General features: G+C 48.8%; 1 protein-coding gene across 2 annotated transcripts in view; it reads right to left on the reverse strand.

Annotated features, from left to right (window-relative positions):
- LOC140208517 (NACHT, LRR and PYD domains-containing protein 3-like) overlaps window positions 1–25,254 on the reverse strand; it is a 467,255-nt gene that overhangs the window by 50,958 nt on the left and 391,043 nt on the right. The gene's annotated exons all lie outside the window — the stretch shown is intronic.

A 25,254-nucleotide genomic window follows, 5' to 3' on the forward strand; every position in this document is an offset into this window, starting at 1 on the left:
CTCTTGCTGGCGAATGACAATGGGATGTTGTGGTGAATGATGGTGTCTACAGATCGAGGTTCAGTTTGGCAGGTGGAATGCAGCTCAGGTAGGTGCCGCATATGCAGGTTAGAAGGAATTAATGCGCAGAAATGTTTCTAGTCAGGTCGAAATAAGAGATTTATATTAATTTTACGAGTCGTAGTGTTCTACTTCCTGAAGGTTAGTTTGATGGTAAAGAAGGTAAGTGAGATGCTCACACTCATTTGCAAAGGACGCGAATTTGCTCCTACAGATGGCGTCGATAGCAAGTTATTGGGTGCAGCTAAGAAAATGTTTGATATGCTGTTGATTTGTGAAGGGATTAACGCATTATGTCGGAAGGAAAGGGTTTGTGGTTGAGAAACGTATCACCCAAGAAAGAACAGCAGAAGTGCTCGATGGAACCAGAGAGCCAATTCTGCTTCCGTATCCTGTGTTTTCATGGTCTTAACACGAGCCTTTCGACCGTCAGAATTAACTATCGGGTCTTCGTTCAAAACCTTAATAATGTGTGTATCGACGCTTCGACAGTGTTGCGTCCATTAAGACTCCTTGTTACCTTCTAAAAACCCAGGGAAATGAGAAATAATGGCTCCTTCCTCACAATAGATTTTCTGTAGATGGAAATTGGACCTTGTTGCGTCATTCCGTCTGCAGGAGAGCACATCACACAGTTGATACCAAATCATTGGACATAGATAAACACAGTTCAAGATAGGATTTCCGTACACAGTGATGATGTCTGCTCACAGCACGTTGACCGGCGTGCCAATGTTGGATATCATCGGCTAAATCTTTTTACTGTGCTGCCGATCACTCGAAGCATGGAGCAGACCCGATCTGATCTGAGGAGCACCCAGAGTGAATTCCGCCCGGTCACCTTGTGACAACAGAATTTCGCCAGGTTCTCCCTTTCCGAGAAGCATCAGCCATTTAGGTCACTTGACCAATGAGTATTTTCGCAGGAGTTGGAGAAACGTTATCGAAATTGGTGTGGCGGTGACAAGAGTGTGAATATTCTGAAAGAATATAAATAAAAAGTAAGATGATTTTAATAATTTGTAACAGGCGGATGTCGCAGGCTGCGGGTGGCGAAAGGTCTGTTCCATTGCTATGTTCCTCTTGGGCCCCGTTATCTAGTGACCGCCAGTTCTGTGGTGCCGAGATGGAAAACACTGCGACCGCCTCTGACTAGAGCTCAGATATTTTGTTTATTAGTTACTGAAATAATTAACATGAACGGATATTTCGCTGAACTGATGAACTGCTCTCTGAACCTGGACTGAGTCATCCCATAAATAAACGTGTTTGTGCAGCAATTTAATATCTGCAGCATATCTGCGGAGAACTGAAATATGATTTCCGAATCGTTGTAATACTTTGGGTCGAGCCCGGCAATGATGTAATAAAGGAATTCGGCAACTCTCACCGACCACAGGATGATGAAGCTTCCGGAGATGGTGAGAAGTAAGATCACAGACCTCCTCCTGCTCTCCATCTCCGGGTCACTGCAGTTCTCCGTCTTGCTCTGACCCCTCAGCCGCTTACGGACGCGACTGGTCACCAAAATGTGTCTGACTGTCAGAGCGTTGAGCAGCAGTATTAAGACAAACGGGAGTAATGGAGTTAGAACGGTAGAAAGCCAGTCATAGCCCACCCACCCGGGATCCGTATTGTGGTCCGGCCTTTGAATACAGTCCCAGGGTATATTGTCAATCACTTTTGCAGGATGATAAACAAAAAAAATGAGCACATCTTTGAAGCAGAGCAGAACAACGGTTGTTGTCAGATTCACAACCGCAGTTTTCCCGGTGCAATACTTTGCTTTTTGCTTCTTGCAACAGATGGCGACAAACCGATCAAACGTAAAACTGACAGCGAATCAGACAGAACAGTCGATGGCTGCCGCACTCAGGGCAGAGATCACGCTGCACACGGGGGTGATGTCCAGGAAAGTCCCGGGAAAGTAATAATAACTGACCCGCCACAGTATGACCTCAAAGATGATGGTGAGTAGATCCGCCGACGCCATGGCCACCAGGTAGCGAGTGGTACAGGTGGAGAGACCGCACTTTCCTCGGGACAGGATCACAATCGCCACTAAATTCACTGGGCAAAGAGCAAATAAAGAATTAATGAATTACTGTCTCGCCCACTCGTGGATCTCAGGGCAAAGATAAGCTGGAAACTGTGAACAATAAAACTTCCCAGATAATTCATTTCTGGAGATTTAAAACATTTAAAGCGGAGTCACCGATGCCTGACACGCGTGCATGCTGAATGAAACGGTACGATACGCGGCAGTGGGAAAGGAGCAGTGTTTGAGAAGGAGGTATTGTCAACTGATCGCTGTTGTAGAGCACTCAGTAGAAATCTCGCACCATCAAATTTTCGACTGATGTGTAAAGCCCGGATTCCTCGGCAGCTCCGTTAGCGAACAGGATTGCTGCGTTCCCGTCACACATGTTCTGTCACTCTGTGAAGTGAAGCCCTGCTCCCTACGTCTGTGTCCGTTTGCAAAGCTAAACGTCAAAGAAAATTTATTTTCCCCAGTTCGAGTGTCGTTGTCTTCTTCTCACCTCCGTTTGTCACTTGCCCACAGGGTCCCCACATAGTTCGTTTCTTTCAAATTCTGCAACTATTCTAGGACGGGGTTTCTTCATAATATGTCAAAACATCCGATCAGAAATTTCCAACTTTCAATGTAAAGAATTTACCTGATCCGCCGAAGGATTCAGGTATTTCGCACGTTCATGCATAAGCCATCCGATTTCCAAAGGAAAAGCAGTACAGATTACTCTGCGTCTTGTAGCGGTTGCTCCAAGTTACTTCAGCATTTTCCCAAGTTCTTTGATACTTATTCTTCCAGAGTGGACTGTCGCATATACCTTGCCCCGTTTGACCTCTAACTGGTGGGATCTTAACCATCCCTTCACTGCACGGATAATAGTGCGTGGATGCAAACACATATACACTAAAACGCCTTATTTGAGATTACGAAACTCCCGATGGTTCAGACTCTAACTGATAAGACATGATTCGCTACTGATACAGAATATCAGCAAGTAGGCGGCGAGCGCGCTGGATTACCAGAGTTTACTTTGACAGTGGCTTTGCATTGACAAATCAAAACTGTCTGCTATTAATTCACAAAATCAATCTCCCAGATCTTGCACTCGCCATCTGTTTCACCTGCCGGTTTATTTTCAGCACAGGCCAAGGATTAAACTGCAAGGGAACTTCTGAAGGAACATAGAGTTTTGCCACAATGTCTGCACCGCACTCACTGATACACCGACATCGCAACGCTGTCGGTATCTGAACGAGTCAAAAGACCGCGCACAAAGAACCGCAAATGTTAGTTCGCCGATGTTCTTACCAGGCACACCAATAACCGCAATGACCATATAATAAATCTTTCTCACGCGGTAAAATGTTTCAAGCATGCTGTGTGATTCAGCCTGTCTTCCCTCTGCCCGCGATCTGGCTGAAGAAACTCTGAGCTGATGAATCTCCACGCTCATTCATTTATACTCGCTCCAGCACACTGAATATTCAATACTGCACAAGGCTAACGAGTCTTCACACAGCTGGGATAAAAATAAACATGATGTCATTCAAATAAAATCCCAATTGTGATGAGGTATAGATAGCTTGACACGAAATTACAATATTTCAAAGACGAAGAAATGATGATTCGCGAAGTCAGGAAATGTATTTGCGAACCACTCTTGGGCCAATCGGCCGATCAAATCAATTGCAGAAAGCAACTTTTATAGAAATGAATAAATGGTCAACGTTTCCGGAAGGCCCTACTTCAAATTAATTAACGCATTGTCGAGCACCCCAGTTCCATCAACAGCAAGCGAAATTTTCTAGTGGCTGACCATTTTAATTGTTAATCCCAATCTCGGTCCACGGCCTCCCCCTTAGCCAATATGAGGTCATTCTCAGATGGAGGAAAAGCACCGTATATTATGCCCAGGTAACATTCAATCATAAACAATAAGCATGGATATCTCCACTGCATTGTTTTGAATGGAGGCTGACTGACGAACAGCGTAAATAATTACAGAAATCAATAGTAGGTGCTTGTTTAACGGAGGACTTGATAAAATTACAAGAAAATGCTAAGGCAGAATTGCACGGATGAGAAAGTGATAACGAATGTCAACATAAAGCAGAGCCGAGCAGAAGTGTGAGAAATTACTTAGAGAAACAAAAGTAAACTCGAGGTCAGTGATGCGTCACCAGCAGTCTGATCCTTCTGTTTACTCTATGTTGAAGTGACGGGTCATTTTGAAGGAGGAAGTCCTGCCAGTGATCTCACTCACGTTCGAGAAGTGCAATAACATGAATTGTTAATCTTCACGCTCGATGGTGAAAGTTTGCTTTCATTCATGAAATTCCTGAATCTACGTCACATTGTTTGCGCGAAGTCGGGGTAACCTGCCCAGTTCAGGAAACTGCCAATATGACCAACTGGGGATGACGGGAATTCCCTGGTTGGCGTCATTAAGATTGATGCGAAGGTTTCTTTCAGCATAACAGGGACAAACAAACGCTGGTGGGAAGAGCCGGTACTGCAGGGGGACTCGACGTGCACTCTAAACGGAGAGTAGAAGTTCTAAACGTAGAGAGAGGACAAAAAAGTAATACTTCCCGTCGATATTCGTCAGAAATGCGGTCTTTACAGTTGCAATGTTCACTAAGGGAAGGGGAAATTCTGTTGTGGTTCTTCATCAATAATTTCGATAGTCTCGTGTCCGTAAATAAGAACAAATACCCAGGGCTGAGAGACATCTTATCCTATGGTGTCGTGTGATAGGCTGGTGGAAATTTCTAAAGACATGGGAGAAACACAGCACAGAAACAGGCCACTCGGCCCGTGTAGTCTTGCTGAACTGTTCTTCCGAGTCCCATCGACTTGCATCATGACCATAGCCCTGCACTCCACTCCCCTCCATGTCCTTATCCAAACTTCTGTTAAATGTTGTAATCGATTCTGCGTTCGTTACCTCCAAAGACAGCCTGTTCCACTCTCACCACCCTCATGTTCACCTGGCACCCTTAACCTGTGACCTTTATCCCACCCAACCTCAGTGGGAAAGAGCCTGCCTGCACTTACCCTATACAACCCCTCAAAATGTTGTACACCTATATCTAATCTCCCGCCATCCTCCTACTATTAAGAGAATGAAGTCCTGACCTATTGAAGCTATCATAGCCCTGTCCTCAAGACTCGGAAACGTTCTTCTAAAATCTGTATGAACTGATTGCTGCGACGAACGGGTGAACCCAGACGCAGGACACTGACACGGAGGTAGAGTAATCTGCTCAGTGCTCATTAATGGTTACAGGGAAGGCAGGGAAGTGAAGATTAGGCAGAGGACAGCAGAGGAGTGAGCGAGGCTTGACTGGGGATCGAACCCTTCGCTGCGGTGAGAGCGCGGCGTTTAACCACTGAGCCAGCAGAGAGGGTAGGTGGGCTGCGGAACGAGGCAGAGCGGGGATGCAGACCAGGGTGTGAGCGTGGCTGGAGGAGAACGGCAGGCAGGAGGATGAACGGGAAGGCAGGCGGCAAGCAATGCTCCTGGCACCACGGAGAGACAGAGTTAACACAGGCAAACAACAGCGTGGAAACAAAACTAAGCATCCTAGAACGTGAACTACCGTACTGGCTGAGGCAACGATCTGGTGATGAGTGGATGGAAAGCCGCAGGTTAGATGAGATTCAGGTGCGCTAATTACCCAACACCAAATGCTGTACAGGCCCTCCACTGGTTGAACAATATACATATTGATTGAAGATGCTGCTAACAAATTCTGCTCCATCTAAACTACTTACACTAAGCAAGTCCCAGCTTATATTTGTTTGTTGGTTCGATATGTGCCGTGTCACATGATTTGGGTGATCATGGTCTTTCCATGAATGTGATCGCACAGAAAATCTTTCTACAGAGGCGGTTTGCCATTTCCACCTTCCGGGCAGTGACTTTACATGATGGGTGATCCCAGCCATTAGCAGTACTCTTTAGAGATTGTCTGACCGGTGTCATAACCTGTGACATGCACCAGCGTCTCGTTTGACCATCTATCACCTGCTCACATGGCTTCAAGTGACCCTGATCGGGGTGGGGGAAGGGATTGTGCTAAGTAGGTGCTACGCCTTGCCCAGAGTGACCTACAGGCTAGTGGAGAGAAGGAGCGCCGTCAAATTCTCCCTTCCAAAGTGAATCACTCCACACCTTTTCAGTTTGAACTCCATCTAGCACTACTTAGCCCTGTTCAGCATCCTGTCAATGTCCTGTTGTAACCTCCGACAATCGTCTGCAGTATCCACAACTCTACCAATCGCCATATCATTTTAAACTTACTAATTCCACCCTTCAACTTTCTCAACAAATCATATATTTAAAAAAAAAACACTAAAAGCAGGAGTTCCCAGAACAAATCCCTACAGAGCACCACTGGTCAACAACTTCCAGGGAGAAAGTGCTCTCTAGATAATTATCCTCTGTCTTCTGTAGACAAAAGCCAATTCAGAATCCACCAGCCAACTTTCCCTGGATACCATGCCTTCTGAAACAGCCTATCATTGTGAATCGTATCAATTGCCTTATTAAAATCTATTTATACCAGATCAACTTTCCTGCCTTTACCAATGTGCTTTGTCACATCCTCACAGAATTCAACCCGGTTCGTGGGACAAGCCTTCCCACTCACAAAGCCTTACTGACTTTCCCAAATCAGGTTATGCTCCCCCATTCTCATCAATCATGTCTCTAAGAGTCTTCTCCAATAGTTTGCCCACCATCGAAGTAAGATTCACTGGACTATAATTTCCAGAGTTATCCTTACTCCCTTTCCTGAACAAATCGATAATATTTTCCATGCTCCAGTCCTCTGGCACGACTTCTCTGGCTACTGATAATGCAAAGAACATCTCCAAGGGAGCTGCAATCTCTTCCCTCGCTTCACGCAGTAACCTGGGGATATGTCGACCACACAAAAGGACTTAAATATCCTGATGTTTTTCAGAAGTTCCGACATGTCCTCTCTCTTAACCTCGACACCTCAGCCTGTTTGTCTCAGTCCTCACAAACGTCAAGATCTCTCTCACTGGTGAAAACTGAAGCAGAGTCTTCATTAAGGACCTGCCCTACCTCCCCCGATTCTAGCCGCACGATTCACCTTCTGTCCCTGACTGGCCATGCCCTCACTGTAGTCATCCTCTTCTTCAAATACATTTAGAATGTCTTGGGGGGGGGGTGTCCTTAATCGTAGTCGCTATGTCCTTCTGAGGCCGTTTCTATCTCTCCTAATTCCATTCTTCACTTCATCCCTGTCCACCTTGTAACTCGACCCCTGTCTGATCCTTGCTTCCTGAAACTTAAGTCAGCTTCTTCCTCTCTCTTGATGAGATGTTTCACATCTCTTGTCAACCATGTTTCCTTCACCCTACTATTCTTTCCCTGCCTCAACGGGACAAACCTATCCAGAACCCCATTCAAGTGCTGCCTAAAATACCTTCACATTTCCGTTGTGCTTTTCCCAGAGTACATCCGTTCCGGATTTTAGCTCTGAGTTTCCAGCCTGATAGGATCAAAATTCCACTTACCCAGTTAATCAGTTTTGGGACTGACCGGGGGCTGCTGGGATGTAATGGGGCAGTGGGATTACGTTGGGTGCTGATACGGGGCTGTGGGAATGGTATGTGTTCCACGTTTACGAAAGAAGGCTGCTGGAACAAAATGAATCACAGTAAAGTGTTAATTTCATTATATTTTACAAATGTCTTTGGTTTGTATTATTTCATAAATAGTTAATGTTATCTATCGAGGTATAAGACCACACAGCGATCACCCTCTCTCCAACTTGAAGCTCCCCCTAGCGGTCCAAAGCAGCATTACCGAGTTCTCACACACACTTCCTTTGACCTCAAGACCACGGAATCCCCGAGCCTATGAGCACCGCTTACCCCACCAGTGCCGGAATTCCGGGGCTCTCACCATCCCTGCTACCGGTGGCCCCATGGATCAGCCCCACGAAGGTGAGTTAAATCTCCAGCTTTCCCTCCTCTCCTCACGAACCTCAGAACCCTGTCGCTGAGCTGCTTGGACAAAAGGCTGCGGTAGGTCCGAAATTCCACAGAGGAAGTTGGAGTGTTTTGCGCACCGGGACTGGAGGCCAGGCTCCGCCGTGTCTCCCTAATGAAGGTAGAAGGGAGCGCAGAGGTTGTTGGGGAGAAGAGGTGCTCCAGGGTATAGGCGACCACAGACCGGGTCAGACCCTCATCAGGAGAAGAGACTCTTCCTCCCGGGCTACCCGATCTCCAAGTCTGGTCTGGCTGCAGGCTGTCCTGAGCTCCGTCAGGGACTCTAATCTGGACAAGAGGATGGCTACGTCCCCGGATGCGTCCACTCCGGGACCTTCCGCCTCCTACCTCAACCAAGGAGACCGTGCCGCTCGAGAAGCGCGGGGAGGATGATCGCTGTGGAGAGAGGAAGTGACGGGCAGGTCGGAGGAGGGACGGGAGGATGCGGTGCAGATGGGAAGAAACGCAGGGGAAGATGTCAACATATTAAACATGTTAATCAGATTGATTGCGATAATATGGCAGGTGCGCATGCGGCTGTTTAATAGGGCGAGTCTATAGACTGAGGCACTCTTGGCGCGGGCTTTCAACAGCCCAGGGGTTTCGTCTCGGGTGGGTTCGGATAGTAACCTCCACACTGTTAGTTCCACAACGCGTCCCATTTCTAACATGACTCAATACAAGCGTTTCAGCAGACTACTCCACGCATACGTAACAGGAGGCGGGTCAGGGTGGTCACTGAGACAGGGGGGCGGGGAGGTAGGAGGTCACACAACGCGGAAGGGAGGGTGGTTGTTCTGAAGACGGGATGGGAAAGGGAGATTGCGGATACGGTGTGGGATGGAGGGGTCAAGGAAGGGAGTGGTCAGTTAGATGGGAAGCGCTGAATGTTTCAGAGGATTTAAGAATGGTGGCTCTGCAATCCCAGAATGCCGTGCGTGAGAGAAATCCCTGCAATCCCTCAGGGTTAATAAGACTTTTCTCTGACTTACACTTCCCCACCCTCCCACATCCCAGTCTTTCTCTCTCTACACCTAGTCTCTCTATCTTCCTCACCCGTCCTGTTATCCTCCGTCTCTCTGTAATCCACAGTTTCTCACTCCCGCACCAGTCTCTAAAAGCTGTCTCTCTCTCGCCCCCACATTCAATCTTCCCCGACTCACTCTCCAATAGGTCTCCCTCTCTCCCAGTCACTCTTCCTCTGCCCATTTCGTCTAGCCCTCCACTAATACTTTCTCTCCCCAGTCTCTTCTTCTCTCCCTCTGCAGTCTCTTTCCTACGTCTTTCACTCACCACACCACCCTCCCAACTTTCTCTCTACCGTCTCAGTCACTCCTGTTCTCTGTCACCTCCGATCTCCCTCTCCACTCAGATCTCTCTCCCCATCCCAAGCTCACTCCTCACTCCGATCTTTCCCTTTCTTTCGCCTCTGGTCTTTCTCTACCCGCTCGGTATCTCTCTACCTCAAAAGTCTCTCTCCCCATCTCTCTCTCCTCCCACTCCCTGTCTCTCCCCTCAGCACTCCAGTCTCTTTCTTCCTACAGTTTCTCCCTCTCTCCCCCTCTCTCTATGTCCCAGGCACACTCTCCCTCCGCCCTTACCTCCCCCAGCTCTTTCTCTCCTCCTGTTTCTGTCTTTGTAGTGTCCCCTCCCTAGCCTCCCTCTGACTCTCTCTCTCCATCTTCTCTTCCCGCGACCCTCTCTACCCCGTCTTTCTGGTTCCCCAGTTTCCCTCCCTATATTCGTCTCGCCCCCCACCCCTCTCCGTTGTCTCTCCGTCTCCCAGTCTATCTCATTCCACAGTCTCACTATCTCTACACAATCTCTCTCTCCACCACTCCCTCCTTCAGCCTAGTATCTCTCTGACCTTGTGTCTCGCCTCCGTCTCCTTCCCTTCCGCCTTCTCTGCCACGTCCCTTCTCTCCTGAGAACCTGTCTCCCGTGTCTCTCAACACCCCCCAGTCTCTTTTCCCTCCCACCTGTCTCTCACAGACACTGTTTCCTCCCACCCCTAGCCAGTCTCTACCTACTGACCCTTTCCCATTTTAGTGTCTGTCTCCCCCAGTCTCTATCCAACCCCAGCGTCTCTTCTCAACCCCAGTGTCTCTTCCCAACGCCGGCCTCTCACTCCCTCATTCTCTCTCTGATACCAGAATCTCTCCTATCCAGGCCTCTTTCTCTCACAGTCTCTTCCCCTTCCCACCCCCAACCCGTGTATTTCTCCTCCATTCTCCTTCACCACCACCACCCCCCTCCAATCACTCGCAAGGTCCCGGTCTCTCTCTGTGAACCCTAATGCGGTCTCACCCCAGTCTTTCTTCTGCCCCAGTCTCTCCCCACTCCAATCTCCCTCTCCAGTCCGATAACTCTCTCTATTCCAAATCTCTCCACGTCCCCAGTCATCACATTTCTCCACTCTCCCTCTCTCCGTCGTCTGTCTCTGCCCCCATACTCTCACCCTCACCAGAATTCCCCCCAGCGTCTCTCCTCGTGTGTCTCTCTCCCAGTCTATTTTCTGATGTGTTTTCTCCTCCCAGTCTCTCTCTCGCTCTCTCTCTCCACCAGGCCCTCCCTCTTCTGCTCTCTTTCCAATGTTCTATAGATCGACCCGTCTCTGCCCAGTCTTTCTCTCTCTGCCCGTGCTCTCTTTCTCTCAGTCTCTCTCAGCCCATTTTCCCTCTCTCCTTCCACACTCTCTCCTCCCATGTTCTCTCCCCTAGTCTCTCCGTGTCAGTCATTTACCCGCCCCTATTATCTCGCCCCCATCTGTTTCTCCCTCTTATTCCCATCATCCCTCTCCCGTCGTCTCACCTCTCTCCTATCTTACTCTTTCCCAGTCTCTCTCTTTTCCCACATTTCTGTCTCTCATACCCCTCACCTCTCCCCATCTCCGCGTGACTCTCTCCTCCATTCCCCCATTCCCTTTCTCTCCCTCTCTCTCTCTTACTCTCCCTCTATTTCTCTCTCACTCCCCACTCTCTTTCCTCACAATCCTTCTCAGAGTCTTTCTGATCCCAGAGTCTTTCCCCTGCCATCTCCCTTGCACTTCCCCGTCTCTCTCCCTTGCTCATTTCCCCCATCTCTCTCGTTTCTGTCCCAGACTCTCTCGCCGTCTGTCTCTGTACCGCGTCTCTCTACCCAACCCTACCCGATCTGCTCTCTCTCCTCTGTCACCCTGTTCCCAGCGGCTCTGTTTGCCCCGTCACCCTCTCCCCGTCTCTCGCTCCACATTTATTTCTCAACTATGTCAATCAAATTTCCGCCATTCTGCCCCCAACCCATTTTTCCCCGACTCACTCTCCAGTCGGTCTCTCTCCCTCAGTCTCTCTCTCCCTCTGCCCATTTCGTCCAGCCCTCCACTAATACTTTCTCTCCCCAGTCTCTTCCTCTCTCTCTCTGCAGTTTCTTTCCCACGTCTTTCACTCTCCACACCACCCTCCCAACTTTCTCTCTACCGTTTCAGTCACTCCTGTTCTCTGTCACCTCCGATCTCCCTCTCCACTCAGATCTCTCTCCCCATCCCAAGCTCACTCCTCACTCCGATCTTTCTTTCCATCATAGGTTTCCCTTTCTATCGGCTCTGGTCTTTCTCTACCTGCTCGGTCTCTCTCTACCTCAAAAGTCTCTCTCCCCATCTCTCTCTCCTCCCACTCCCTGTCTCTCCCCTCAGCACTCCAGTTTCTTTCTCCTACAGTCTCTCCCTCTCTCCCGTTCTCCATCTCTGCCCCAGGCACACTGTCCCTCCGCCTCTACCTCCCCCGGCTCTTTCTCTCCTCCTGTTTCTGTCTCTGTAGTGTCTCGTCCCTAGTCTCCCTCTGACGCTCTCTCACCATCTTCTCTTCCCCCGATCCTCTCTACCCTGTCTTTCTGCCTCCCCAGCTTCGCTCCTTATATTCGTCTCTCCCCTCTCTCTTTCTGTAGTCTCTACCTCTCCGACTCTATCTCATTCCACAGTCTCACTCTCTCTACACAATCTCTCTCTCCCTCCAGCAATCCCTCCTTTATCCCAGTATCTCTCTCACGTTGTGTCTCGCCTCCGTCTCCTTCCCTCCCGCCTTTTCCGCCACGTCCCTTCTCTCCTCAGAATCTAGCCCCCGTGTCTCTCAACACCCCCCTGTCTCCTTTCCCTCACACCAGTCTCTCACAGACACTGTTTCCTCCCATCCCAGCCGGTCTCTACCCCACTGTCCTTTTCCCATATCAGTGTCTGTCTCGCCCAGCCTCCATCCAACCCTGGCGTCTCTTCCGAACCCCGGTGTTTCTTCACAGCCCCGCCGTCTCCTCCCAACGCTGGCCTCTCACTCCCTCATTCGCTCTCTGTTACCGGAATCTCTCCTATCCCGGCCTCCTTCTCTCACAGTCTCTTGTCCTTCCCGCCCTCAACCCGTGTCTTTCACCGCCATTCTATGTCTCCACCACCCACCCCCCGCCCCCGCCCAGTCACTCGCCAGGTCCTGGGTCTCTCTCTGCGCAGCCGCTCTTTCCCACGTCTCCCTTACCCTCCTCGGCTCTCTCTCTGTCCCCATCTCACTCCAGTCTCTCTTCTGCCACAGTTTCTCCAAACTCCAATCTCCCTCACCAGTACGCTAACTCTCTCAATTCAAAATCTCTCCATATCCCCCGTCTCCACATTTCTGCACTCTCCCTCTCTCCCTCGTCTGGCTCTGACCCCAGACTCTCTCTCCCTCACCAGAATTCCGCAACCTCTCTCCTTCTCTATCTGTCTCTCTCTCCCGCAAATTATTTCCTAATGTGTATTCTCCACCCCAGTCTCTCTCTCGCGCTCTCCCCTTGTCTTCTCTGCCCCGTCCATCTTCTCCGTCTTTCTCACCCCGTATTTATCACTTACAATACTCCTTCCCATCTCTCTATCCCACCCCACCCGTCTCTCTCTCTCTCTCGCTCTCTCTCTCCACCAGTCCCTTGCTCTTCTGCTCTCTTTCCACAGTTTTACAGTTCGACCCGTCACACGTCTCTCTCTGCCCGTGCTCTCTTTCTCTCAGACTCTGTCAGCCCACTTTCCCTCTCTCCTTCCACACTCTCTCCTCCCCTCTTCTCTCCCCTAGTTTCTCCGTCTCAGTCATTTATCCTCCCCTATTATCTCGCCCCCTATCTGTTTCTCCCTCTTATTTTCATCATCCCTCTCCCGTCGTTTCCTTATCTCTCTCCCATCTTACTCTTTCCTAGTCTCTCTCTGTCTTCCCCATTTCTGTCTCTCAAACCCCTTGTCTCTCCCCATCTCCGCCTGATTCTCTCCTTCATTGTCCCTATTCCACTTTCTCTCTCTCCTTCCCTCCCCTCCTCCTCTCTCTCTCTCTCTCTCTCTCTCTCTCTCTCTCTCTCTCTCTCTCTCTCTCTCTCTCGCTTTCCCTCTATTTCGCTCTCACTCCCCACTCTCATTCCTCACAATCCTTCTCAGAGTCTTTCTGATCCCAGGGTCTACTCTGCTCCAGTCTCTCTCGCACTTCCCCGTCTCTCTCCCTTGCTCATCTCCCCCATTTCCCTCCTTCGTTTCTATTCCAATCTCTCTCGCCGTCTCTCTCTGTACTGCGACTCTCTACCCAACCGTAACCCATCCGCTCTCTCTCCTCTGTCACCCTGTTCCCAGCGGCTCTGTCTGCCCCGTCACCGTCTCCCCGTCTCTCGCTCCACATTTATTTATCAGCTATGTCAATCACATTTCCCGCCATTCTCCACCAGTTTTTTTCTCAACCCCACCTGCCTAACTGACTGCCATCTCTCACCCGCTCACGCTTCTCTCTATCCCGGTCACTCTCTCTCGCTCCCTAGGCGCTCTCCCTCTCCCCTCTCCCCCACTCACCTTCTATGTCGCTCTCTCCTCTGGGTCAGCCAGCTCTGAATGCCTGTAAACTCCAATCTCCAAACACCAGAATAAGCCTTTTCGACAATTGCTTCTCTGTCACCATCGCACATTGAAAGTGATGGGACGCTATCCCGGAATGAACACGGGCAGAGATTCAATGTCGGTCCGTGAATGGGCGGTGGGTGGGGGGTGGTTTGTAAACAGAAAGGGGAGAAGAAAAGTGAGAGTTTTATAAAGTGAGAGTGAGGGGAGTTGGAGAGGGAGGTGAGGAAAGGAAGGGGGAACGTTAGGGTGAGAGGGGAAAGAGAAGGAGAGTAAGAGAAAATAGAGGGGTGAGGAAGAGAAAACGGAGTAATGAGACTGAGAAAGGAGGGTGTGTTGAGGAGTGAGGGGATGGTGAGGGGTGGGGTGGGGAGGAAGCGGGAATCGGGCACGGTGAGCTCACGTAGTGAGACTGAGAAAGGAGGGTGTGTTGAAGAGTGAGAGGATGGTGAGGGGTGGGGGGAAGCGGGAATCGGACACGGTGAGCTCACGTACTGAGACTGAGAAAGGAGGGTGTGCTGAGGAGTGAGGGGATGGTGAGGGGTGAGGGGGGAAGCGGGAATCGGACACGGTGAGCTCACGTAGTGAGACTGAGAAACGAGGGTGTGTTGAGGAGTGAGGGGATGGTGAGGGGTGGGGGGAAGCGGGAATCGGACACGGTGAGCTCACGTACTGAGACTGAGAAAGGAGGGTGTGCTGAGGAGTGAGGGGATGGTGAGGGGTGAGGGGGGGAAGCGGGAATCGGACACGGTGAGCTCACGTAGTGAGACTGAGAAACGAGGGTGTGTTGAGGAGTGAGGGGATGGTGAGGGGTGGGGTGGGGAGGAAGCGGGAATCGGACACGGTGAGCTCACGTAGTGAGACTGAGAAAGGAGGGTGTGCTGAGGAGTGAGAGGATGGTGAGGGTGAGGGGAGGAAGCGGGAATCGGACACGGTGAGCTCACGTAGTGAGACTGAGAAAGGAGGGTGTGCTGAGGAGTGAGAGAATGGTGAGGGGTGGGGGGGAGCGGGAATCGGGCACGGTGAGCTCACGTAGTGAGACTGAGAAAGGAGGGTGTGCTGAGGAGTGAGATGATGGTGAGGGGTGGGTGGGGGGAGCGGGAATCGGGCACGGTGAGCTCACGTAGTGAGACTGAGAAAGGAGGATGTGCTGAGGAGTGAGGGGATGGTGAGGGGTGGGGTGGGGGAAGCGGGAATCGGGCACGGTGAGCTCACGTAGTGAGACTGAGAAAGGAGGGTGTGCTGAGGAGTGAGAGGATGGTGAGGGGTGGGAGGAAGCGGAAAGTGGACACGGTGAGCTCACATAGTGAGACTGAGAAAGGAGGGTGTGCTGAGGAGTGCAAGGATGGTGAGGGGTGGGTGGGGGGAAGCGGGAAGCGGACACGGTGAGCTCACGTAGTGAGACTGAGAAAGGAGGATGTGCTGAGGAGTGAGAGGATGGTGAGGGGTGGGGTGGAGAGGAAGCGGGAATCGGACACGGTGAGCTCACGCAGTGAGACTGAGAAAGGAGGGTGTGCTGAGGAGTGCAAGGATGGTGAGGGGTGGGGAGAGGAAGCGGGAAGCGGACACGGTGAGCTCGCTGCGTGAAGAAGATGTTGTGAGAGCTGCACACACTCAGACTGGGTGTCGGGCCAGTTCCATTCCCTCTGTCCCGCTTACAGTAAATCTTCTCGGGATTTACTGTATCAATGAAAGCAGGTCTCAGCACTCGATTGGGTATGTTCTATTCTGGTAAGATGTTCACACCACTAAGTCCTCAAGACCCGAAACATTCTTGTAAAATCTCTATGAACACATTCAGTCTTATTGATAGCTTTCCTTCAGACAGCCGACCATAACTGCGCACAATACTCCCCTAATTCACCCTCACAAACGTCTTACACATCTCCAACATTTCATCTCATCTCTGATACTCAAAACCTTGACTTATGAAGATCAATGTACAGAAATATTCTCTTTACGACACTGTCGACCGGTGATGCCGCTTTCGAGAGATTACGGATCTCTATTCTCGGATCCCTCTGTTCCACCGCACTCATCCGTGACCGAGCATTCAACGTGTATGTCCTCCCAAAATGCGACAGCTCGCAGATACCTGCATGAAATTCCACCTACCAATGTTCAGCCTATTTTACCGGCTGGTCCAAAGACTGTAAGTGACTTTAACAGATCTTGGGGAAGTTTGATAAGTTTAGAACACACGCCAGTGACATTAGGTCTGTGATAAGTCTGAAGGAACAAGCCGTTCCAGTGTTTTCAGTCTATAGATCCCGATAGGTAAAACACCAAAGTATGTGCGCTGTATTTCCTCGTGTTTCTTTGCCCGGACCATGGTGAGAACAGAACGGCTTCCTGGATGCAAACGATTCCCGGGACCACTGAACGATGAATCCCCAGCCCAACATTTCCATCTACACTGGAATGCATGCTTCCTTTAATTACACGAGACACGGTGCACAAGAACAGAGACAAGGACAAGGACAGAGATATTTCTTTACATTGTTCTACTCAATACTTTGTGTAATCATCGGAGTTTCATGGAACAAAACGCCAGACATAGTTCCACTGTATCTCGGTACATGTGAAAGGAATAATCCTAAAACAGCACGAAACCGATAAACTGGATCGGTTAGTGTCCGCTGTAGCGAGACACCCTGAGGCTGAGAGGATCGCGATTATCGGCAGACGATAACCAGTTTGCAATACATCCCACGCAAGGTGGCGTCAGCAGCCAGGCACCATAGATGTTTCTGAAGTGTAGCGAACACAGAGAGTATCGGATCGCTTTGATCCTCACCGGGTGAGTTGCTACAGATCAGAAACCAAATGCGTGAGCGCCCGGCGGAGGCAGAGTCTGACAGCAGATCAGACGGATCTGGGTGAACATGTGGATAGAAGAGGCATGAAATTATCGCCATCCGGTTCTAGTCAGGGAGAGTACCTTACCCGGAAATGACGTGCCGCCGTGACGTACTCTGTGAACTTGCGAACCTGTGATATCCAAGTAGCCGCTCACTTCTCACTGTGGTCCGGACAAGGCAACTCCGTGTGAGCGGCCCGATCTGTCCACGGACTGTGACTCCCCCATGGTGGGAAGACTGATTCAGATTTGTTCCCTAGGTGAATGCAATTGGAATCGGTTTAGTATTGTCACATATACTGAGATGCTGTGAAAATCCAGTCTTGTGTACAGTCCAAATCATTATATGAAGTAGAACAAACAGAACAAGGTCAAATAGTAGCAATGCTGAATAAAGTGAAACAACTGCAGATACACTGAACAACAGGGGGACAAAAAAGGAGGAAAATCACGACGGAATAAACTGAGAGGTGAAGAGTCCATATTATCGTACTCGGGATCATTTCAATAATATTTTATCAGCGGAGTAGAAGACCTGCCCGAGCCTGTAATTATGTGTTTGCTGTACTCTGCAGCTTTACTCGTGCTTTCCTGATCTTTTCCAGAAGACAGTTCCTCGGTCAGCTCTCCTTCCTCTCTGCTCATTTAGACACATTCAGTGATACAGTTTCGGTCTGATCCGGCCTCTGTAGTAGAGACAACAGGCAGAGTTTCGGCTCTCTTGAACCATCCGCGTTGGATAAAACCTGATAACGTTCGTGTTTCAAAGGATCATTAAATTCAGCACCCCACCAGTACCGGAAAAACAAACAACTTTAGCTGGGAAAGACAGATAAAGTCGCAATAACTGTCGCAATACTTCTCCCTCCACCCATCTCCAGGCCTTGAAATAGCGCTGGACAACAGATACAATGCAACTCCCGAGACATGTCTGTCCTCGCTATCCCCCGCGCCCCAGAAAAACACTAGAGCAATTGCACCCCTACGTTGCCAATTGACAATCGCATTTCCTCAACGCTAGCATCGATTTTTCAAACTGACGTTAACATTGTGATTGCAAGATGATTCTGCAATCCTTGAATTTATCAGAACGATACCCGGGACAAAGCTGATTTCCAGTATGACCTGCGAAGTGGGTGAACCTGACCGTTCGCAGTCACTGTTAAACCGGAGAGGTTTCGCGGACACGGGAGAGGTTTCACGCTGGAGCGGAGCAGTGTGGCTGGGACAGGCGAACAGTGGGACTTCGACGACAGAACTGTGGCTCACAACGATGGTGCTGATCTACACTAATAAAATAGCTCGCTCCACTGGGGAAGAAAGGGGGATATAAACTGGTGAATGCAGAAAAACAAACGATTAAAATGATCGTCAGTGAGCCAGAGTGAGGAATCATGCGCGATGGTAAAGCTGGCGAGGAATGAGACGGACAAGGAGAACGCGGGCTCCATTGGTGCGGAATCTGCCTGTAATGAGCGGTGAATTAGTTGGGCCAGGCAAGGAAACATCAGTAATTCATGACATCCTCGCAGCAACGAGAGCCAGGGGATGTTTTATCGCGTCCTTCAGTTGCTCCCTGAACTTGGTCTGGGTGACGGCGTAAAGAGCCGTGTTTGTGCAGCAGCTCAGAAGCTGCAGCACCGAGCCCAGTTCTCGCAGAGAATCAGGAGGCACCGTCAGCGCAGAAGAAGCAGACAGCAGTTTCCACGCAGAATACACAGTGAACGGTGCCCACAGCAGGACGAAATTGCCAGAGATGATCAGCAGTAAAACGAGGGATTTCCTGCGGCTCTCCATCTGCGGGTCCCTGTCACCCTGTCCCTTGTCAGCGCACCGGAGTCTCCTGCGCCCTCTGCTGGTGACTAGAACATGCCGGACGGTTAATCCATTCGTCAGGAGAACCAGCAGGAATGGGAATACAGGGGTGAGAAGGTAATTAAATAATTCTATTGGTATTGCGACAGATAAAGACACATAATGCGCGGTTCTCCTACAAATAAATGGATCAATTATGAATGCATAACGCCCAGAGAACCGAAAATACCAGTAAATGTTTCTTAAACAGCTGATTACAGTCACCATCCCCAGAATCACAGCTGCAGTTTTCTCAGTGCAATATTTTGTTTTTAGCTTCTGGCAACAAATGGCCACGAACCGGTCAAAGGTGAAAGTGACGGTGAACCAGACCGAACAATCGGTGGCGGTGTAAAGCAGGGCGGCGTGGATTTTACACACGGGTGTATCCCCGGCCCAGAAGGTAAATTCCATTGGCACGTAAGTATACGGGATCTTGCTCAGTATCAGGTCCAGGACAACGACCATAAGATCCGCCGCTGCCATGGCAACCAGGTAGCGAGTGACAACTCTGGAGAGACCGCACTTTCCTCTGGACAAGATTAAAATCGTCACCAGGTTCACTGCGAGGAGGAGAAAAAAGTAATAATAATCAATTGACACACGTCAGGAAGCGTTTTCTGTGAAGTGAACATACAATTTATCCGATTTGTGGCTAGTGTGCAGTGATGCTGGCTCTTAGCTGACAGAGCGGTTGGCTGCTGGAATATTGTGGATTTGGATTATATTTCCAAATATTGAGGATTTGGATTATATTTACAACTTGATTCGGCAGATAATATTCTCGACGGGAGATGAAGCGACAGAAAAGAAGCGACGTTTTCAGGGGCAAAACATGAACGCCCCGATCATGAAATGATGTGTGGAACGGTTGAACAGAGTTTATCGATTAGATCATTGACCGCACAGTTCCAGGAGCCACAGTGAACAGCATCGCTGCAGAATTCGAAGTTTTCAAAATTTCTTATACGGAGTGTGCGACAGCAGCAACAATTTCAAATGGGAGAAAAACATTAGAAAAAGGTTAAATATTGCTGCGTAGTTGAGGTATGGAGTCAGACTCACCGGGAAGAGCAATGATAGCGAGGACAGGGTAGTAAATCACTTGAATGACTATTAATGCATGCACAATTCGAAGATCTAAGGACATCCATTCATAACTTTCAAAGATAAATTGAGCAGCCCAGAAGACATTCTTTTGAATTTCTGCCACTGCTGTTCCCGGACTCTGACCCATTACGGAACCAGCAAACCTTCCTTCCGCAGAGTGTGCTCTCTCTGTCCCTCGCTGTGTGGATCGGCGAACCGCTGTGAGTGCATGAGCGGCTGCTCAGTGAGAACTCAGTGATTCCGATGTTTACTAATAGGAGAGGGAAACTCCCTCGTGACGCCGAAATCCTCTGTGGAAATGACTATATTGACATTTAATGAAATGACAGATGTAGTTAACCCTTTTCGCACAGCAGCTGAGTAGCCAGTGTGCGGAGGTGTTGTCAAATAATTTCGAGCAATAAAGTTCTATATGTTCATAATATGTTTATAAAATATTCAGTAGATTTGGCAAAAACTGAGTCAGAGTAAAATTCGAAGATAAGGACAAAATAAAACGTGCAGATTCTCTCATTAAGTTCGTTTAAACAAAACCGGTATTTGTTTCAAAAGCTTACTTTTGAATATTCTGATTGAAAAGCAGGGTAGCAGGAGTGTTTGGCTTAGAGAGAGAGGGAGAGAGAGATAGATAGAGTGAGAGTGTGTGTGTGTGTGAGAGAGAGGGGGTAGAGTGAGAGAGAGAGAAATACAGTCAGACAAAGAGAGGAGGGAGAGAGAGAGGGGAGAGAGTGAGAGAGTGAGAGACAGACAGACAGGGAGAGAGAGAGACGGAGAGAGATAGATAGATCGAGAGAGGGGGGAGAGAGAGAGAGAGAGAGAGAACATTATTATTCTTTGCACTCGATCTCTCGGTCTTTCTGTTGCTTTTCAAGTGTTTCACGGCCAATTTTCATACCATCATAATAAAGTGGTTTTGTCCATGAAGCATGTGCAGGAGAGTTTTTAAAGTACAAATCCCGTTGCATTGGGTCGGTTCCACTCTCTTGACCTCAGAATTCCGTGTCCAGTGGTGTGGACAGCCATCACAAACTGACCTCTTTTTTGTCTCGAGTGAAGAACGATGAGTTCATTTGTGTCTCGACATGCCCTTCGCTCTCTCTGTAGCCTCGCAGTACTGAAAGCAAACAGATAATTTCATAGTCAAAATTATCTTTATTATCACTGGAATGTGTCGTGATATTTGTTAACTTAGCAGCAGCAGTTCAATGCAATGCATAACATAGAAAAGGTAGATAAATAAGTAAACCAATTACATTGGATGAATAGTGATTTTTTTAAATCGTGCAAAATACAAGTAATACGTGTTAAAAATGTGGGATAGTAAGCACGGGTTCAATGTCCATTTAAGAATCGGATGGCAGAGGGGAAGAAGCTGTTCCTGAACCGCTGAGTGTGTGCCTTCAGGCTTCTGTACATCCTACCTAATGGTAACAGTGAGAAAAGGGCATATCCTGGATGATAGAGGTCCTGAATAATTGACACTGACACTAATCTAGAAAGATGTCCTGGCAACTTTATAGGCCAGTACCCAAGAAGGAGCTGCCTAAATTTACGACCCTCTGCGGCTTCTTTCGGTCCTGTGCAGTAGCACCTCACCCCCCGCAACCCTCCATATCAGACAGCGATACAGCCTGTCAGAATGATCTCCCATCTATAGAAATTTTTGAGTGTTTTTTGTCGACATACCTAATTTCTTCAAACTAAAAATTAAGTACAGTCGCTGTGCTGCCTTCTTTATAGCTGCATCGATATGTTGGGACCAGGTTAGGCCCTCAGACACCCAGGAACTTGAAATTGCTCACTCTCTCCACTTCTGATCCCTCTATGAGGATTGGTATCTGATTCTTTGTCTTGCCGTTCCTGAAGTCCACAATCTGCTCTTTCGTCTTACTGACGTTGAGTGCCAGGTTGTTGCTGAGACACCACTCCACTAGTTGGTATATCTCGTTCCTGTGCGCCCTCTCGTCTCCATATCATATTCTACCAGCAATCAATAAACTTATAGATGGTGTATGAGCTATGTCTTACCACACAGTGATGGGTGTACAGAGAGTAGAGCAGTGGGCTAAGCACACAGTCATGGGTGTACAGAGAGTAGAGCAGTGGGCTAAGCACACAGTCATGGGTGTACAGAGAGTAGAGCAGTGGGCTAAGCACACAGCCCCGAGGTGCACCAGTGTTGATCGTCAGCGTGGAGGAGATATTGTCACCAATCCGCACAGACTGTGGTCTTCCAGTTGGGAAGTCGATGATCCAATTGCAGAGAGAGGTACAGAGGCCCAGGTTCTGTAACTTCTCAATCAGGATTGCGGAATGATGGTGTTGAATGCTGAGCTATTGTCACCAAGCAGCATCCTGCATAGGTAATTTTATTGCCCAGGTGGTCTAAAGCCGTATGAAGGGCCATTGAGATCGCTTCTGCCGTTCACCTGTTGTGACGATAGGCAGATTGCAGTGGGTCCAGATGCTTGTTGAGACAGGAGTTCACCCTAGTCATGACCAACCTCTCAAAGCATTTCATCACTGTAGATCTGCGTGCTGCCGGGCGATAGTCATTAAGGCAGCTCTCATTAATCTTCCTAGGCGCTGGTATAATTGTTAATTTTTTGAAGCAGTAGGAAGTTCCGCCCGTAGCAGTGAGAGGTTGAAAATGTCCTTGAATACTCCCGCCAGTTGGTTGACACAGGTTTTCAGAGCCTTTCCAGGAATTCCACTGAACCTTTCCCCTTGCGAGGATTCACTCTCTTTAAAGACAGACTAATATCGGCCTCTGAGACAGAGATCACGGCATCATCGGGTGCAACAAGGATCTTCACAGCTGTAGTTATATTCTCCCTTTCACAGCCCGCAGAGAAGGCATTGGGTATATCTGGTAGTGAAACATCGCCGCCATTCATACTGTTGGGTTTTGCTTTGTAGGAAGTAATGTCTTCCAAACCCTGCCAGCGTTGTCGTACGTCAGATGTCGCCTCCAACCTCGTTGAAAATTGTCGCCTCGCCCTTGAAATAGTCCTCCGCAAATCATTCCTGGTTTTCTGGTACAGACGTGGGTCGCCAGATTTGAATGCCACAGATCCAGACTTCAACAGACGACGTTCCCTCTGGCTCATCCACGGCCTTTGGTTTGGGATTGTACAGTAATTAATTGCAGGCACACACTCATCCACACAGCTTTTAATCAGGTCCATAACAACTACACTATACTCATCCAGATTGGAAGATGAATTCCTGAATACAGTCCAGTCCACCGATTTAAAGCCGTCCTGTAGGGGCTCCTGTGCTTCCCTTGTCCAAACCTTCTTGGTCCTCACTGCTGGTGCTGCAGTCTTCAGTCTCTGCCTATATTCGGGGAGTAGAAGTACAGCCAGGTGATCAGACTTCCCGAAGTGAGGGCGTGGAATAGCACAGTAGGCATTCTTGAGGTAGCAGTGGTTCAGTGTGTTGTTTCTTCTGCTATCGCATGTGATCTGTTGATGGTAACTGCTTAGTGATTTTTTTTCAGACTGGCCTGGTTAACAGCCCCAAAATGCTGGTGAAGGCGTTAGGGGGCGCTGTTTCGCGCATGTTGATCCCATTGATCCTTCCCTATGCCACCGAAAATAGGGTTCACACCTTTTAGGTTTTTGACTGAAATGTCTGTTCTCTCTCTTCTCTCTAACAACCTGGGAACGGGTTGAATGATGATCAGTCGCCCCAAACGAGGTCCCCACTGACACAGAGGCCGCTTGACCCGTCTTGTTCCCTCACAAGTGCAACGGTCTGACAACCAGTGTCATCTTCTCTCCACTTCTCAAAGCGGTCCCGGAGGCGCAAAGCAGATTTGACCCAATCTACATCGTTGGCACTTCGGAGGTCTTGGGGAATATTTGGGAGAAATTCATCAAGTATTACCCCCTATTATTATTCATATACCTGTCTCTGAATTCCACACGTATTCTCACCTTTACTTCCTGCTTACGACTGGGTGTCCTGATGTGATATCCCATGTATTATGGATTGCCCCACCAGTGATAATGGGTCGGTCGTCATGTTATTGTAGGGCTCTGACTTTATATTTATATACTCTGACTCTGTATTTATAGTAATGTATGGCACCATTTATGAGTTTGCCTTTTAAAGCAACATTTTTGTGAATGAAGTTTGCCACGTGATTGTGTCTGTGTAAGTGACCAGATGACAAGCTCCCGCGTGGGAGGTTGGTCACGAGGGTTCAGTCGCTCGACATTCACGATGACGTAGTAAACAGGATGAGACATTGGCTTTGTAGTTGGATCCAGAGAGTGGAGGTGGAGTGTTGTATCTCTGACTGGAGGCCTGAGACTTGTACAGTGCCGCAGGGATCAGTGCCGGGAACGTTTCTGTATCTCGTCTATATCAACCATCTGAATGATAATGTGGTTTACTGGAAATTTGCCGATGACAACATGATTGGAGGTGTAGTGGACAGCGAGGAAGGCTGTAATGACTTACAGCGGGATCCGCACCGGCTGGAGAAATGAGCTGAACAATGGCTGCAGGAATTTAATGCAGACAAATGCGAGGTGTTGCTCTTGGGTAGAACTAACCGGGACGGTTGGACGGAGGGGCACTGAGGAGTGCGGTAGAACAAAGGGAGCTGGGAATACAGGTCCATACTTCGTTGAACGTGGCGTCACAGGTAGATAGGGTCGTAAAGAAAGCTTTGGGCACATTGGCCTTTCTGTATCAAAGAGTTAAGTACAGGAGATGGGATGTCACGCTGAAGTAGTATGATACATTTCTGAGGAAATATACAAGGATGTTGCCGGGTCTGGAGCTAATGGTCTTCCATTGGTTAACAGTTTCTTCTGTCGTGATAATTCCTTCATTTCCCATCCGTGTGCTTTCATTTATCTTCAGTTTCATGTACTTCTTATCAGAATAGTATATGTTCGTTGGAGTGGTTAATCATGTTTCCGTTAATGAAAATATTTCCTTAGAAGTTTTATCTGACTGTTGTGTAAAGTATTTATGTCTTATTCTGTTCATCCATCTTTCCTGGGTGGAGTTAATGTCGGTGGGTTCGAGTATACATGGTGTTTTTCAAAATTCCTCATTTCAGTCCTTGTTTTCCTTTGTAAGATTTCCAGATCGGTTTCAGACAAAGATATCACGCGATACATGTGTTATATACGTCAATATGTATTATTTTGCTTTTCTCGGCTCAAGTTGATAAAACCAGAGGGACGGGCACACTTGTTTCTCAATTGCTCAGAACTTTCCGATTATTCTAATGGTGTTTAGTATTGTACTTTTCTGGAGATTTACTGACATACTGCTGGGTGAGGATGGTGACGGGTGAGGAGGATGGGGGAGATGGAGGATGTGAGGCGTGTGGACAGAGGAGAGAAGATGGTGAGGGAGCTACACACACTCAGACAGGGGAGTGGGAAGTTCCATTCTCTCTGACCCAAACAGACACACACA

Source organism: Mobula birostris, chromosome 13, assembly GCF_030028105.1.
Source record: "Mobula birostris isolate sMobBir1 chromosome 13, sMobBir1.hap1, whole genome shotgun sequence".
NCBI classification, from domain to species: domain Eukaryota; kingdom Metazoa; phylum Chordata; class Chondrichthyes; order Myliobatiformes; family Myliobatidae; genus Mobula; species Mobula birostris.